General features: G+C 45.2%; 1 protein-coding gene and 1 long non-coding RNA gene across 15 annotated transcripts in view; one reads left to right on the top strand and one right to left on the bottom strand.

The window, feature by feature from the left end:
• LOC120406077 overlaps positions 1-6772 on the top strand; it is a 41304-nt gene extending 34532 nt beyond the window's left edge. For both annotated transcript variants that reach the window (XR_005599072.1, XR_005599074.1), the window contains 2 exons: positions 5064-5232; positions 6362-6772. This is a non-coding gene — a long non-coding RNA (uncharacterized LOC120406077). The remainder of the gene's footprint in view (positions 1-5063; positions 5233-6361) is intronic.
• ADGRL3 (adhesion G protein-coupled receptor L3) overlaps positions 1-17247 on the bottom strand; it is an 842781-nt gene that overhangs the window by 402920 nt on the left and 422614 nt on the right. The window lies entirely within an intron of this gene.

The raw sequence follows: 17247 nt of genomic DNA, 5'->3' as shown, positions 1-17247 counted from the left end.
GGGTTTTTTTTTCCTCCCCTCTTTCATCAGTGAAAGTTAATTATACTTTAATTTAATTAAAAGTAACAGTGAACGTGAGATTTTCAAAGGATCATTCATAAAAGGCGATATTCTCTCAGTAATATCGTTAACAAAAGGGAGAAAGACAGACACTCTTTCCACTGCATTTCTGTGGATTAATGTGTCACTTTGGGGACTTAAGGTTTAAAAAATAGCCTGGCCACAATTAATTACTGGCAGCTCTATTGCCATTTTTTTATCACACTGTAATTGGTCACCAGTCATGTGTGTCCTCCTTTCAATCAGCAAAGACTGGAAAAGGACAGAGAAACATTAAAGGGCATTTCTGGGTTGAAAACATAGTATCCAAGTGTGCTATGAGCATTGTGTGAGCGGGTTTAATGTACTAACCTTCGACCCCTAGATTGCCAGGTTAAAGTATGCTTTAGGCTAAACTCATTTGTATTGAACGCCATCTCAAACTTGATACAATAACTGAATGAGTAGATGGAGTATAAACAAACACAGCCCATAGTCCAGAAAGGCAAAGCTAGGTAACCCCCTAAGAAATTTAGGAGCAAAGAGAAGACATCTGTGTGGCACTACAGTTGTTAAATAAAGAATGGCCTGTGTCTATGTGGATGTGCACATGGGCTTTCCATCTCAGTTCAGCCACATCAAAAGATTTGGATAAGTGAAGAGTAGATTATCTTTAACCTTAGTAGAGTTATTTGAAACTATCACTGTCTAAAACGTAGTCATCTACTTTGGTGCCCACAGGCAGAATCTTCTGAGCATGCATGCGACAGCTTGGGAGCCTCTTTTTCGAGAGCCTCTGCCCAGCAGCAACAAAGCAGCTTTCCTCTGCGGCACTCAATAGAACACTGAGAGAAGCCAGGCATCACACATGCCTACTCACTGTGACCGCCCACCAGAGAGCCCTCCCCTAGTGTGCCTGGGCCTAGCCTGCCCTAGGATGCCTTTTGGACCATACTTGGATGGCCATCTCCTCACCCTACCTGTTCACCCCTCCAGTAAGGGCAGGCTTGTTCCACACAGTGCAACTCTCTGCATAGAGGGTAAAATAGAGAGACAGACAGACAGACATGCTCTGGTGAGAACAATCTGATAGATAAGGGGACTTTTGAACTGAACCTTTGTGAGATAATACTAACTAGGAACAATAAAACCTTGGAGGGTTTGGGAAACATCAAGGATGTTTTCTCTTTAGTTGGCTGAGTTTTGCAAAAATATTCTAAATGCTAGACATAATTAAATACTATCCTATACATGCAAAGTTAAATTGTCCTTGGGAAAATGAAATGTTAGGGTACGTCTACACTACCCGCCAGATTGGTGGGTAGCGATCGATCTATCGGGGATCGATTTATCGCGTGTAGTGTAGATGTGATAAATCGATCCCCGATTGCTCTCCTGTCAACTGCTGAACTCCAGTTTGGCGAGAGGTGGAAGCAAAGTCAACGGGGGAGTAGCAGCCATCGATCCCGCACCGCGAGGACGCAAAGTAAGTGATTCTAAGTCAATCTAAGATACGTCGACTTTAGCTACGCTATTCTCGTAGTTGAAGTTGCATATCTTAGGCCTGGTCTACACTACGACTTTAGGTCGAATTTAGCAGCGTTACCTCGAATTAACCCTGGACCCATCCACACAAGGAACCTTTTTTTTCGACTTAAAGGGCTCTTTAAATCGATTTCTTTACTCCACCTCCGATGAGGGGATTAGCGCTGAAATCGGCCTTGCTGGGTCGAATTTGGGATAGTGTGACACAATTTGATGGTATTGGCCTCCGGGAGCTATCCCAGAGTGCTCCATTGTGACCACTCTGGACAGCGCACTCAACTCGGATGCACTGGCCAGGTAGACAGGAAAATTGTCTGCCATTGCTCCAACTGATGACATGGCTTACAGGGAATTAAAATCAACAAAGGGGGTGGCTTTGCATCAAGGAGAAACACAAACAACTGTCACACAGAATGGCCCCCTCAAGAATTGAACTCAAAACCCTGGGTTTAGCAGGCCGGTGATTTTACAAAACAAATTGGGACAATTTCTTGTTTTGATTCATATATCTTTTCCATCTTAGGCTGGCAGCAGACGGTGCAGTACAACTGCAAGCCATCGCCAGAAGATGGTGCAGTGGGTGCTTGGCAGAAGGTGGGAATGACCTGGCTGAGTCACTCCCATGTCTGCCCAGGCACCCCTGACTGATCTCACCGAGGTCGGTGAAAAGAGCCCCCAGGAATATGACAATGATGGCTACTAATCGTAATGCACCGTCTACTGCCAAAAGGCAATGAGCTGCTGCTGTGTAGCAATGCAGTCCCACGTCTGCCAGCACCCAGGAGACGTACAGTGACGGTGAGCTGAGCGGGCTCCATGCTTGCTGTGGTATGGCGTCTGCTCAGGTAACCCCAGAAAAAAGGCGTGAAACAATTGTCTGTCGTTGCTTTCACGGAGGGAGCGAGGAAGGGAGAGGGGGGCCTGACGACATGTACCCAGAACCACTAACAACACTGTTTTTGCCCCATCAGGCATTGGGATCTCAACCCAGAATCCCAATGGGCAGCAGAGACTGCGGAAACTGTGGGATAGCTACCCACAGCTACCCACAGTGCAACGCTCCGGAAGTCGACGCTAGCCTTGGTACTGAGGACGCAGTCCGCCAACTTAATGCACTTAGAGCATTTTGTGTGGGGACACACACAACCAACTGTATAAAAACAATTTATAAAAAAACGACTTCTATAAATTCGACCTAATTTCATAGTGTAGACATACCCTTAGATTGACACCTGCCCTCCCACCAGTGTAGACCAGACCTTAAAGTCCACGTTTTCAGAAAAGCTCATCTCCCACAACTGGGCCTGGACTTTCAATAGGGTTCAGCTCACATTTAGGCACCTAAATAAAGTAGCTTTTCAAGAGGACTCAGTACACAGGAGTTCCCATACGAGAGCTCCTGGGCAGTGACTGTTTTTTTGCAAACCTCCTCATTTCATTCAGGTGCCTGAATGGAAGCTGAGCTCTTCTGTTAATCCAGCCCTGATATGTTTATGGAAAGAAAAAGCTGTCACTGGATCAATACTGAATCTCACTCATCCCGAGCCTTAGACAGATGCGACTGGGGCAGGAACTGGGAATTCTAAATTGGAGGGGACAGAACATTTCTGTGGCAGGTTGACTTTCTAAAATGTTAACTGGTGGAAGCCGCTCAGGCCTACTAACATGAGTCCTACGGAGTTGGATTAGAGGGCAAAGGCACATGATAAATTAATCACATAACTCCACAAATCATCGTCTTTCACATATGTGCGTTTTTTTGGTTTTGGTTAAATGCATTTGAAATGTTTAGGTGCTTTGGAGCAGTGGGTCCAATATGGAGCGAGAGCAGTTATATATTCATTTTGGAAACTTTGAAAAATGACCTCTCTACACGTTATTGTCAAGCACTTTGGAGGCCAATTTCTCACACCCATCTACCAGTGCTAGAAGAAAGACCAAGTGGGAACTCACAACTCTCCTCCAGTGCTATCAAATTCCTATCTCTGGCCATAATGCAGGACACTGGATCTGAAGCCTGTCACTGGTGCATGACCGAAACTCATCTGGTCCTGCCTTACAGACCCTATAACTTTGGGGGGAAATTCCACACTTCAGAGAAAGAAGGAAATGGTTTTTTGAGAAGAATGTTGGGTGCTTGATAGGTAGACTGAGCTCTGGAATGTCAGAAGCAGTCCTGGAGCAATGTATAGTATTTTACCAAAATCATTAAAGTTTCTGTCTCTAACTTTCACATTTAATGAAAGAGAGTGATAACAAGATATCTGGAGAATTCTTGTGTTATAATAACAGCTAATGCCATCCTTTTTGTCAAGCATGCAGTCCTGTGAATCTTACTGACATCACAGCTTCAGCATCAATCCTGGAGAAAGGAGGGAAATGTATTGTGAAAGATCAATTTGGCTCCGACAGTGTTCACAACAATTTATCAGAGTCCTGTTTTCAGAAATTATGGGTAGTGAGAGGAGAGAAAGTACAACACATTCCTCTGTCTTAGGAGTTATTCAGAAACAAAAGCAGAGACTTATTACTGAAAAAATTTAATACTAGCCGGTCAAACAAAACAAGTGATTCCACAAGTGAGTAATTAAAGACCACTGGACATCCAGCAATCTCAGAACCTCACTGTTAAGTAACTAGGTTCAAAAGTGGCAATGCTCCTGGAATATTGTGTCCAGTTCTGGTGCCCACAATTCAGGAAGGATGTTGATAAATTGGAGACGGGTTCAGAGAAGAGCCATGAGACTGATTAAAAGATTAGAAAACCTGCCTTAGTGTGACAGACTAAAGGAGCTCAATCTATTTAGCTTAAAGAGAATTTTAAGGGGTGACTTGATCACAGTCTATAAGTACCTACATGGGAATCAAATATTTAACAATGTGCTCTTTAATCTAGAAGAAAAAGGTATAATACAAGCTGGAAGTTGGAGATAGACTGGAAATAAGGAGTACATGTTTAAGGGTGAGAGTAATTAACCTTTAGAACAACTTACCAAGGCCCATGGGTGGATTCTCCATCAGTGACCATTTTAAAATCAAGATTAGATTGTGTTTTTTTTTTCCCTAAAAAGGTCTGCTCTAGGGATTGTTTTGGGGAAGTTCTCTGGCTTGTGTTATAGACAGGGTCAGACTCAATGATCATAATGGTCCCTTCCGGCCCTGGAATCTACGAAAAAGACCACTTAGATTTTTTTTAGAACCCAGTATTTTTATTTAACACTTGAGCATCAGTTAAACAGCTGCCAACACAATGAAACGATTACTTGGGACTGACCCACATTTGGCTCTACTGCTTTATTACATTCAGAATGAACTTAATTAAGCTTCTGTTACTTAACAAAAGCAAATAATAAAATTAAATGACCCCCTCTGGTTTACGACAGAACTGCACTGCTATGCCGATGCAGAATTTGAGGGGTTTAAAAAAAATCTTTCAGTGGGATTTCACCCCCCAAAATGCTTTCTCCCTCATGCCACAGATTCCTTCAAATTGCATTAGACTGAGAACAACCTACTTGCTCATTTTCCCAGCAACATTATGAGGATGGACGCCATGGTATGTGCTACCTTGTAAATGCCTTATTCACATGGGTAAGAACGCACTATTCACCCAGGACTACTCAGGGAAGCAAGCGCCCATCAGTGTAAGTAAGTGGTTTACAATCTGGCCCTGCGTAAATGTTATGTTGCTAATGTATCATCTGTGAATGGATAGCTTGATACTAACTGCCCGTCAAGTCAGTGCAATGACTCCCACTGTCTTGAATAGGAGCTGGACCAGGCTGGTAAGAAAGATATTACTTGGGTAACTGAAGTATAACTGAGTGTATATTGAAGGGTCCTCATGACCATCACAGGAGAGTAGTTCACCCTGTGTCTGTCTTGTCTAGGTGTAAGTATTTGTGGCAGGGTCCGTCTACTACTCCATGTCTGTACAGCACCTAGCGCTGTGGAGACCGATTCTTTGTTGGTTCTTAGGCACTACCAGAATAAACATGATTAATAATAAATAATAGTTTGTGAGATCACTAAGAATCCCTAAATCCTCTTCTTGCTAAAGCCTCTCCTCCCTCTCCTCTCTGTATTGGCATACACAGTGCCACCATCTTTCCTTCCTCAGGGTCATTTCCACCCATTTCCAATGCATGCATCCAGGCTGCCTCTACATTATCTATAACAGATCGGAAATATATTGCTTCTTCACCCCACTGGCTAAAAACCTTGTCCACACCCTTGTATTCTGCTGCCCTCAATGCCATAACTCGCTCCTCTATCGCCTCCGTTTCACTTTAGTGGGGTGAAGGAGCTAGTTTAGGGAAGCAATCTAGTCCTTAGCCTTTCAGAAATGTAAAGTGTTCAAAGCAGCTGCAAACACACACTCAGAGCCAACGGCTTAGATTCACTGGACAGTCAGGTTTCGTGTACTAAACATACATAAAATCAAGCTGTAAAAGTTTCAGTGATGACTACAGGGATTTCTACCCAATGAGAAGCAAGTCCAAGATGGCAGTCACAAACAGTGTGTGAGGAGCCAGTTCTCTGCAGCACTTTAACAGCCCGCAGGTCCACACTTGAGAATGCCAGGAAATATGGACTTGTGGGCAGTGTGGACTTCAGGGCTGTGGTTTTTTTGCTCCAGTGAAATACTGTGCCTCAAATGACATCACAGCCCTCAGCGGACACCACCGCCTTTGCTAGTTGTCACTGGGCTTTTTACCGTATCCAATTCCGTGTGTGCATGTTTACATTTATATTTATCAATCCCTTGCTCTCTCAGGCAGGTGAAGGCTGTGGTGCAGAGGTGACAGACAGTCTCCGGGGCAAGGACAGGGCTGACTATTTCCTTCTGTAGCATTCCCTGATGTCTAATTATAGAGGTGCACTTGCGTCACATTGAGGGATACCACTCTCTTGCCAGCCCAGCCCAGAGGTACACTGCAGAAACCATTAAAACTAAGCAGGTGGAGCCTCAGCAAAGGGAACAAGAAATGAAGTCCAGGAAGATTTGAAGAAGCCCCCACTGGACTTCTCACTCCTGTTTATTACCAAGGGCTTATCTATATTGGGTTTGATTTTTTTTTTTTGCACTGGTATAGTTACGCTGATGGAAACAGATCTGTGTAAACCCCTAACACACACGTGATGTACCCTGTTAAATGTGATTTGCAACAGTGAGACTCAAACTAGTTTCAAAGTGGGGTAGTTTTTTGTAATTTGATTAATTTGATATCTTTTCAATTTTTATGCATTGATTAAAGATATCTGAAGCGGTCTAAACTAATTGTGGCTGATCTGATTAATTCATTCTTGTTTGTTTATAGATTTTTCTATATATTGTTCATTCCAGTAGCAGCTAAACAGCTCACGTACATGAATACATTGATGACTGGTATTATGAGCTGGGTTAAACCTTGTGATGGGTGGAATTAATAAATAAATGAGTAAATAAATTAGACTGCATCAAAGGAAATACCAGACTTCATCATTCGTTTCTGCTTCCCAATGGAAAATCCCCACAGCCCCGAACTGTGATTGGCCACTCAGATCAAAAAAGGAATAACAATAACTTCACCAAGACTATTCACTTGCGTAAGGCCACGGTGAATATCTGCAATGGACCTACGAGAGCCAGGCCCCAAATCTCCTGCAAACTAGTCCAGTGCGTAACCACACAAACACATTGCATTGTGGTGTTGTTATTCCAGGACTACATACACTTGTAAGGAATTCTGGTGGAAATACTTGTGCAGGTGTGTTTAAATGTTGTTTTCCATGACTACTCATACAAGCAACTTTGTAATTCACTTTGTTCAAAGATTTTTATTCTTAAAACTTAATTCCCCATGAGATCACAGAAAGCAAACACAAAAAGCTAGCACTCTCCTAGGGAAAAAACATGCAAGATTTCAAATTATTGGTAGAATTTTCTTTTGCATTATTCACCCGACTCTGCATTATCACATTCAGGTTTACATGACTTCAAATATTGCATTTAATATTTTAAAAAAACCAATATGGATAGGAAAAAATAAGATGGTAAACCATGCCCCCCACACAGAAAAAACATATTGAACAGAATGCACTAAAGATAACATACCATTTAGACTTGGTGGACAAGACTGAGTCACTCTAAGTCCAAGGGCAGTAAACGAAGGCATTGTATTTCCTCTATTAGTGCAAATAGTGCTTGTCCCATAAGTCAAAGGGGACATTCAGCCACATATAGCACCCAATTAACTCCCATCCATTTTTCAGCAGTTCCCTGGAAGTTCAACATTGCTCAATTGCTGGGAAGATGAAAAGGATTTTTATGCAGTAAATGCTCCTTAAAGCATTGTTCATGTTCCCAAATACTCTATATTTATAAAATCAGTGCCTTTCATTATACTGACTTGGCCAGTATGCGCACACGGATGCTGCTCAGAAACAGTGTAGTGTAAACAGATTCACAGAGAAAGGCTAAAATATTGACTAATTCAAATAATCCCTACAATACAAATGGAAGTTCATATCTGTAAATTCACTTGAACCAGTTCCTAACTAAAGACTGCCGACCCACCAGGCAGTTGCAGAAAAATTGGATCTAGAGAGTTATGGCTAAAACCGGCCGTGGGGTCCCCAGCCTTCACAAATATTGTGCCATCTTTCTCAAAAAACAGAGAGAGCCATATTCCAACTTTGCTGAGTAAATAAATAATGCTCTTTATCTGTGGCACACACAGCATTTGTCAATTCTGATCTTTCATCGCTCATGCACTAAAAACTATGCTGAATGTTATTCAAATGTCTCCACAGGTGTGCTAAATGCTTTATTCTCATGACATCATTTTGGCTTCCAGAAACATTTCAATGCTAATATAGGGCTCTGACCTCTGGCTGCATTGTGAAAAAGGATGGAATGAGGGCTGGGCCAGAACGGGAGCCAATGGAGGCATTCTGGCTGACTCAGCCACAACTCCATCTGAAGCTCTGAGGGTGCACGTTGCAGTAGCAGCACGGTCTTTCACAGCTCTGCTTGATTGTCCACTTGGAAGTGGACACGTGGCTCTGTTCTCATTGCACGCCTTTGAGGAGGTCATTGCCAATGCCATCTCTAGCCTAGCACAGTGCTTGTGAGTCCCATATGAGCCATGGCTGACCATTCCCAGGGACAGTATGATGGTCAGTAGAAGGCTCATTGTGTATGTTAATTGTCCCCACCTTGGACATCCATGCTTAGCCGGTTATGATCAGTCCAACAGCATACATGACCTTTGGAGAAAGGCTGGAATGGAAGCTGTTTGCTTAGTAATATGATTATTATAAATTCTGTATATAGTGTCCTTCATGCTCACGCATCTCAAAACAGGTTACAGAAATCAGAGAATTACAGCTTTGTATACAAGCTACATGACCCATTCAGCTAACAGACAATATAGTTAAGGGGGTACGCAATGCAACTAGTGTAATAGGTAAAAAGAAATGAAGAGACTAGCAATGCGGGGGCAGGTTTTTAGGGGAGATTTGAATAGTGATGGAGGTGCAAGCAGTGGTAAGATGTTCTCAGCAGGCGATGCCAAAGGGGCAAAGGCTCTAGCACCCAGAGAGGCAAGACTGTGGCTAAAGTGGTAGCTCTTAGCAGAAGGAGCGGGCAAGGGAGGAAAAAGAAATAAGGACTTTCAAGTAGTCTGGAGCACAAACAGCGTTCTTTTCAAAAACAGGAGTGAAATCCTGTCCCATTGAAGTCAATGGGAGTCTTCCCACAGACTTCGCAGGAGCCCAGTCACCCCCAGCAGGACAGTTTGGAACTTGCTGCTGTCATAAATTGGGTGCTAATGGAGGAATTACAGTGGGCAGTAAATAAATTCCTCTAGACAGTGCTGCCTAGTGGATAGAACACTGGGCTGGAACTCTGGAGACCTGGGTTCTATCCCCAGCTCAGCCATGGACCTTGGGCAAGTCACATATCTCCCCAGGCCTCAGTTTCCCCAGCTGTAAAATAGGGATAATAATACTGACCTCTACGGTGGGCAGGCATCCAGTTTTCAACCGGAATGCCCGGTTGAAAAGGGACCCTGGAAGCTCTGATCAGCACCGCTGAAGGGCCAGCGCAGTGGACTAAGGCAGGCTCCCTACCCGCCCTGGCTCCACACGGCTCTGCAGCTCCCATTGGCCGGGAACCAGGGCCAACGAGAACAGTGGGGGTGGTGCCTGTGGGCGAGGTCAGGCAGCGAGTGGAGCCTCCCTGGCTGCCCCGTGCCTAGGAGCCACAGAGACATGCCAGCCACTTCCAGGAGCCGCCTGATGTAAGTGCCGCCCAGATCCCATGCCCCAATCTCCTGCCACAGCTCTGAGCCCCTTCCCACTCCCCAACCCTCTGCCCCAGCCCTGACTCCCTCCCAGAGCCCGCATACCTTCCCACACACCAACCCTCTCAACCTTAGCCCTGAGTCCCCTCCCCGCACCCTGGAACCCTCATTTCTGATCCCACCCTGGAGCCCACAGCCCCAGCCAGAGCCCTCACCTCCTCCTTCACCCCAACCCCCTGCCCCAGCTCGGTGAACATGAGCGAGCGAGGGTGCGGGAGAGTGAGCGATGGAGGAAGGGGGAGTGGAGTGAGTGGGAGTGAGGCCTAAGAGAAGGGACAGTGCAGGGGCAGGACCTTGGAGAAGGAGCAGGGCTGGGGCAGGGCACAGGTGCTCGGTTTTCTGCAATCAGAAAGTTGGCAACCCTACTGACCTCCTTTGTAAAGCGCTTTGAGATCTACGGATGAAACGCGCTGCATAAGATCTACGTATCATTATTATTTACTTCCTGAAGGCCAGATTTTGATACTCTTACTCATATGGACTAGCTCCTTACTCCATAAATATCCCCAATAACTCCATTTGGACTTTGTTGGAAGTAAGATACTACTCAACGTAAGGCCATCAGAATACGGCCCTCAATTTTTACCTTGCATACACAAGTCGGGAAGACTTGAATTGCATCCAGCTACTGAATGCAATGGGACTAACCCACACATAGAAAAGTGCCCATAAAAATAATCCCACAAGGACTGTTGTTATTTCTCTCCCCTCTCCCTTCATTGTTGTTGTGGGGACGAAAGGCTGATTTCCAATACTTGGGCATCAAGTCTTTAAAAATAGGGGATTAATAAAGAACTATGTAAACAGACATCAGAACCATGTTTACTGCCTGAGCAATAAAAGATTGGAATTGACAAATGGAGAGGTTTTTTGGAGACACAGATGCTACAATCATTTTAATATAATTTGGATTTCCAAATCAGTAATTACTCTATCACATATTTATAATTTTGTAGACACTGCTGGAAATTGTGATGTCTTTTTCTATGCATAGTAATGAGCAACAACAAGGGCTGTTAATATAAAGTCTGCAATGTTTGCATTCATATGTAAATAGGTTATGTAAACGTTTTAGACATTTCTCACTAAAACGCCGAGTTCTAATCTGAATGGTTCTATTCCTAAACTAGAAAATCACATTCTGCATAGAAACTGTTTACTGGTCTGCCAGCAGAGATGCCAAGGCAAGAACTGAATTTGTGGGCAGATATAAATCTCTACATTAGCAGGATACCAAGGTCACTGGCACCTTATAAATGCTTAAGGCTGGTCTTACTACTGCAGTGGTTTAAGTGTAGAAATAACCTTAGATAAATATGGGCAAAGCTAGCTAGCTTATTGCGCGCTTGCGGGCACCCACCCCCAAACACTTGTCAGGGGCCCTTCTTGGAAAACGTCTGTTAAGTAAAGGCAATATGGAGAAATCTTAGGCCTTATCTGCACTGATTTAATTAAACTGGGTTTGTTAAGACAGTGCAAATCCCTGTGTGTATACTCTTATGTATATGTAAGAGTGGCTCATACCAATTTAGATAAAATTTGTTTCTAGTCAGTTTCAGATAAACCAAAATAAGTCTCCCTTAAGCCAAAATAAGAGTGTCCACACACAGGTTTGTGCTGGTGAAACTAAATGGGTTTAAAACCACACCTTCAGTTGAACCAGTAGGACTGGCCAGAACATGAAAAAGACCATAGCTTTGCCCTTTTTCCCCATCCCAGGACACTTCTCCAACTTTGTCATAGCTGTCAGGATCCTGGCATTCTACTCCACTCGATACCTTTTCCCTCCAGATCACATGACTGTCGCTTCCATTCGACCAATCTGGTGCACACAGAACTAGCTAGAATTCACCTCAGAGCCTACAGCTGCCACTTCTCAATTGGATGGACCAAGGCTATTCAACTTGAGGCACCATCCTTTCCATGCATTCGGAATATCTAGTACCCCAGAGAATTTGAGACCAAGGTCTCTGTTGGTGTGCTCACCACACAGAGGAAGGCAAAGACATGTCATATGTATTTTAACCAGGCCACAACTTGATTAGTCAACGTGGGGGCTCCCACAGAAGGGGGAGCCAATCATCACACAAGGAGGGTTTCTGGATGCCTCTACTTGCCCACTAGCATCATTCCCCCTTTGGGGGTTGAGGCAAGAGGGGACCTTGCCCCCAGCCAGCACTTCCATCAAGTGCATTAGCAAGGCAGTTCTCTCCTCTCCAGGGTAATGCCTCAGCCCCTGGTTCGCATGTGCCCCAAGGGAGTTAGAGACAATGCCCCCATCTCACAAGGAGATGCTCCCAGGATGCCCACTATGTTACCTTGTTGGATTTGGAGCATAAAGCAACGAGTTCATGCACCGGGCACCTGCCAAAAGTTGTGACAACTAAACGACTCTCACGTAGGTCCAAACTGTGACCCCCAGAATGGAGAGAATTCCAGACCTCCAGTTGCCCAGAATCCAACCCCTAGATTGAGCTGCAAGGAAGGAGAAAAAACCCAACCAACCTTGACCAATCTCCTTCCCATTCCCAAAGCAGTGACTAGCACAGCCTGCAGTGATGGGCCCTAAGGACCCATTGTTCTGCCACAAATTGATATAACTGGAAAAAAGAACCAACTGAAATGGTACAACACTGGTAGCAAGGATGCATACATCTCACTGCTGCTCCACCAAAGCTTCTCAAACCAAGCTGCACGACCTACTACTGGGGTATGTCCATGCTGCAATTACACACCCACGGCAGACCCGTGACAACTGACTCAGGCACAAAGGGCTGTTTAATTGCAGTGTTCACATTCGGGCTCAGGCGGGAATCAGGGCTCTGGGACCCCGTGAAAGAGGAGGGTCCCAGAGCCTGGGCTTCTGCCTAACCCAAACATATACACTGCAAATGTACAGCCCTGCAGCCTGAGCCCGAGTCAGCTGACGGGTGTTTAATTGCAGTGTAGACATAACTTAGGGGTACAATGATTAAAGTTTCCCCTAGCTCTTCAGTTCTTCCCCTGTGCTGGGCCTGCCAACAAAGCTGCTAGCTGAAACTCTTTGTGCTTTTAACTTTACTCCTTCCCCTGTATTTTTTATTTTTATTTCTCTCCCACCCTCCCTGCATATTTCTCTTTTATCCACTTTCAAAACTGCAGCTGGGTCCTTGGAATCCAACCTGTACTTACATCTAAACAAAGCACAATACATTTAGTTCTTTCCTTTTTTCAAGCTAATTATGCTGATCTCTTACCTATTATTCCAAACAAGGAGCTAAAATATCATGATCCATGCAACAGTAAAGAATTAGTCTGTTCTTCAGCAATGCTGGAAAAAAAAACAAAAACAAACAACAAAAACCACCCACAGCATCTATTCCAAACCAGTTTCATTATGGTGATTTAAGTGGTAACCTAAACTGACATAAGATGATTTGTGAACAGCCAACTTCTGCTGGAAAACAGGAAGGATATGCCGGCACAACTTTCCCATACAGCCAAGCATTAAGAATAAATTTCTCCAGGGTCAGATTGTAGGTCCACTACTCCCACTGATGAACACTTACTCACATGAGTAATCATAGAATATCAGGGTTAGAAGGGACCTCAGGAGGTCATCTAGTCCAACTCCCTGCTTAGGGCAGCACCAATCCCCAGAGAGAATTTTGCCCCAGATCCCTAAATGGCCTCCTCAAGGATTGAATTTACACCCCTGGGTTTAGCAAGCTAATGCTCAAACTACTGAGCTATCCCACCCCCCATAACTAGAATCAATGGGACTACGACATATACATCTGTGTACAGTCCCGCTCTCAGTTCATTTCCAGGAAAGGAAATACCAAGCTCAATTCACCTGTGGGTCACTCCAGGTTTACAGTGGTGTAACTGCACTGATTTCAGCTGAGTTACCTCAGTGGAAAAGTGGAGTAATGTAGCAGTGAATCAGGCTACTGGTTTATCCTATTTGTGATGGAGAGTATGATGATACCCATAGCTAAGTAACATGTTTGTTTGGAAGGGGTCACTCCTGAGTGTGATAAATGTTCAGCCCTTTCACGTGATGATGTAAGAGTAAAACCAGCTTGTATTTAACAAACAAACAAACCCACACACACGTTAGGAGTGAAAGCAATTTTGACTGTCCACCTGGAACTTGTTACACCAAATGGAATAACTGATACGAACTCATAGCAAGATGACAGCTTGGTAAAACGTCCCCTATCTGTACAAACAGAGTCAGAGATAGCCTCTGATCTGAAGAGCTTACATCCATCTAGGGCTCAGATCCTGCAGTGAGCTCCGTGCAGTTGCTGGGTCCACGAGGGAAAAAATGCAATGGGTGGGTGTAATACACAGATGATGGGAAGGAAGGAGGATGCAAGCAACGGTGAGGGGAACGTGTGGTTACCCAAAGTAGCTGTGTGCAGACTATAGGCATTGAGTGGATTGGTTGGCTGTTGATTTTCTGGTGTAAAAGAGAAGGGGGATTAATGAGATCCGTAGTCCCTGTTGGCCACCTGCCTAGCCACTGCATAACAGCAATTAATTAAAACAAACAGAGTTAAAACAAACCCGGAAGTTAAACTACTTCACACTGAAAATCAACTTAAACTGAAGTTTTCACCTTGATATTGTCCCCATTAAAGGATTTCAATTAGCAGATCTCAATATGCATCTTCTTGGACATCAAGATGAGAATACGGAATATTGCTACAGCACCTGTTTTCTCCAAAGAATAGACTTAGGGCCAGATTCATAAGGGTATTTAGACATGTAAAGATGCAGGTCTTGTCTACACTTAAAAGAGTTTGCTGGTACAGACATCCAATAGAGCTGTAAGGCAGAAACCCCCAAACCTTCCAACCTATAAGGTCAACAAGAGTCCTTTTGCCGATATAAGCTTAAACCAGTTACCCAAACCAAATAAACTGTACCACCGAATTAGCTTGTTTGCTTATGTAGCTGCCTCTACACTAGGACCTTTGCCGGCATAGCTATATCAGTTAGAGGAGTTATTTCTTCCCAGCAACACACACACACTCCAAACAGATTTAGCTACAGTGGTAAAATTTTCTAATGGAGACAAAGCTGCAGAGAGCATCTAGTGGGATATTTTCAAAGGTGCCTTGGCATCTACTTCCAATGGGTGTTAGATGCTTAAGCACTTTTGAAAATCCCACTAGACACCTACATGTGCCTAAATACTCTCAAAACTCTGGTGCTGAGGTGCTGACTGACAATCAGGGTCCAAGCACCCCCAGGGGAGAACAGGGGTCTGAACCCCAAAGAGTAAGCAATTGAATCAACTGGGTATATCCAATGTTTTGTGTAAATATTACTCCTGGGGGAATTCTGTGCCACATAGTGCACAAAGAATTCATGTCCCCCATGGATTTCTTTGCTTGCCTGCAGAAAAATGACTTTCTGACAGGGAAGCTACAAGAGCAGTCACACACCACTCCCTAGCTGCGCAGGTACATCGTTTCAGGCACCCAGAGCAGCTGGCAGAGAGGTAAATCACCACAGATCTGGGGACACCCCAGCCAGTGGCTCCTACCCTGAGCTGGAATCAGCTGCTAGTCCCAGTTGGGCTGGTGGCAGGAGAAGACAAGACTTCCTCTTCCCCTGCAAGGAGTGGCTGGGGCTGGTCAGACCTACTGCCAGAAACCTCCCCCAGCTGCAGGAAGCTCAGCATCCTCCTCTGCTTCCTGCCCCCATCGCTCCTCAACTGTGGGTGGAGAGGGCACTGTACAGGGAGCTGCTCCTCTATTCGACCAACCCCTGTGCATCCGGACCTCCCATACCCAGACACCCCCACCAAGCCTGACCCCGTTCACCCAGAACCCCCTAGCCCGCCATACCCAAACCCCACTGAACCTCAACCCCTGCATCTGGAGCCCCCCTGCACCTAGACCCCCTGCCTCCGTACCCCCACCACTGCACCTAGAACACCACCCACTGAGCTCCCCCCACTCAAACCCCCACCCTGAGCCACCACATCCAGGCCCCCAATTAGCTGCATCCAGACCCCCACCCCACCAAGACTTACTCCCCCAGCACCCAGACACCTCCCCCCCCTCAAAACCTCCACACCCAGACCCCTCCACTGAGCCCCAACCTCCTTCACCTGGAAACCCCTGCAGAGTTCCATTGTCCCTGCACTGGAACCCCACCCCCACCCCCCAACGAGCCTCTGTGCAGCCAGATCCCGCACACCTAAACCCTGCACTGAGTTGCCTGCACCCAGATTGTCCCACACAGAGCTCTTACCCCACACCTGGATCCCTCCGCCCCCTCTCCCACTGAGCCCCTCCACACTTGGATCCTGTCTGGTTGAGACTACTTACCTCCCACCTGGTGCACCAGGTGCAGAGGGGCATTGCCTCACGATATTTCTGAGACAGTCTTGTCCTGTGTCAGGGTCAGGTGCAGCCACACCGCTGAATCCATGTCCTGAGAGTGGGGGGGCTGCAGGGTGATCTTCCACCTTCATGCACCTAGCGGCCTGTGCTCCCCGCTGCCATGCTAGAGCCTCTGCATTTATTTATTGACAAATAAAACTTGCAGAATTTAAAAAAACTACGCGGAATTTTTAATTTTTTGGCACAGAATGCCCTCAGGAGTAAAATATACGTTAAGGAAGGTCTTTTAGGAAAGCTTGCAATGTTCTGAACTGGACAGTCATTAGGATATCTGTATCCAGGTTACTGTTATGAATGCAGGCATATGTAGAAAATTGCCATTGTTACTGAGGTGCAACTGAAGCATCACCTCCCAGCAGTGTGGGGAAGCAATCCGGCAGGGGCACCGCCCAGGCTAGTTGGAAACTAACGCCAAGCACCTAGCATTGTACAACCAAGGAAAAGACAACGGTGGACCATTAAAGTTAATGGGGAAACACTGAAACTGAAAAGAAAACCCCAGTCTCACAGAATTTATAGATGCCTGAGGTGTGTCTCTCTGGTTATTTTCTGCCTAACTTGCATGTGTTTGTTTTTTTTCTTACTATTTCATTTTTTAAGCTGTGACTTTCCCATTAGATACACATTTTCTTTATTTTTACCCCAAGCAAGTTTAATCTGGGTGGAGCGGTCTTGTAACTGGGGGTAGGTTTCACATCTTCAAGGGTGACGAACCAGAAGGGAAAAAGTCCAAGTGTCTGATAGCTAAGACACTGGGGGTGGACCTGGGGAGATTCAGTACCAGAAAGGCTGTTGGGGTCATCCTTCAAGGAGGAACTAGGTGGGTGGAAGCCAAGGCGAGATCTTTACGAATGTAGGCTGGCTACTGGTGTCATAGCTCTGAGCCAGAGCAGCATGGCATTAAGATACCC

The sequence above is a fragment of the Mauremys reevesii genome, linkage group 5, assembly GCF_016161935.1.
Source record: "Mauremys reevesii isolate NIE-2019 linkage group 5, ASM1616193v1, whole genome shotgun sequence".
In the NCBI taxonomy this organism is placed as follows: domain Eukaryota; kingdom Metazoa; phylum Chordata; order Testudines; family Geoemydidae; genus Mauremys; species Mauremys reevesii.
Note: the sequence above shows the minus strand (reverse complement) of the source record. Positions and strands in the feature narration are given on the sequence as shown.